Source organism: Antrostomus carolinensis, unplaced genomic scaffold (assembly GCF_000700745.2).
Source record: "Antrostomus carolinensis isolate BGI_N321 unplaced genomic scaffold, ASM70074v2 scaffold37978, whole genome shotgun sequence".
NCBI lineage: Eukaryota > Metazoa > Chordata > Aves > Caprimulgiformes > Caprimulgidae > Antrostomus > Antrostomus carolinensis.
Window position 1 is genome coordinate 4,247 of NW_010334316.1, and position 441 is coordinate 4,687.

Genomic DNA, 441 nt, shown 5'->3' on the forward strand with positions numbered 1-441 from the left:
AAAGTCCCTCTTGCAGCATTCTGACAATCACTTCAAATTCTTCTTGTTGCCAAAGAGCTGGAAGCTCCTAAGGGCTGTAGAATGCTGCAGCGTTAAAACACCAAAAATGGTTTTGTCACAGCAGAAAAACCAAGCGGGGGGCTGGCATGTGGCAAGAAATATTTGCCTGTGGCTGAGCAGTTTGTTCAGGGCAGACACTTTTCAAGCCGCTCAGCTGATTGCTCTCTTCAGCTCACGCTGCGAGAGCAGAGGCTTTAATCCTGCCCTGCGATTCCCTTTTGATGGGCGTCGCGCCATCTGCCCCGAGCTGAGCCCACGACACCTGTCACAGCACCACTGCCTCCCGAAATCAAAATCCTGCCGTGCCCTGGGATGATCCCTTCATTTCAAAGCGATTTAGCGGGGAAAAGCACCCGTGTAAACCCTCGCTCGGGCAGAACC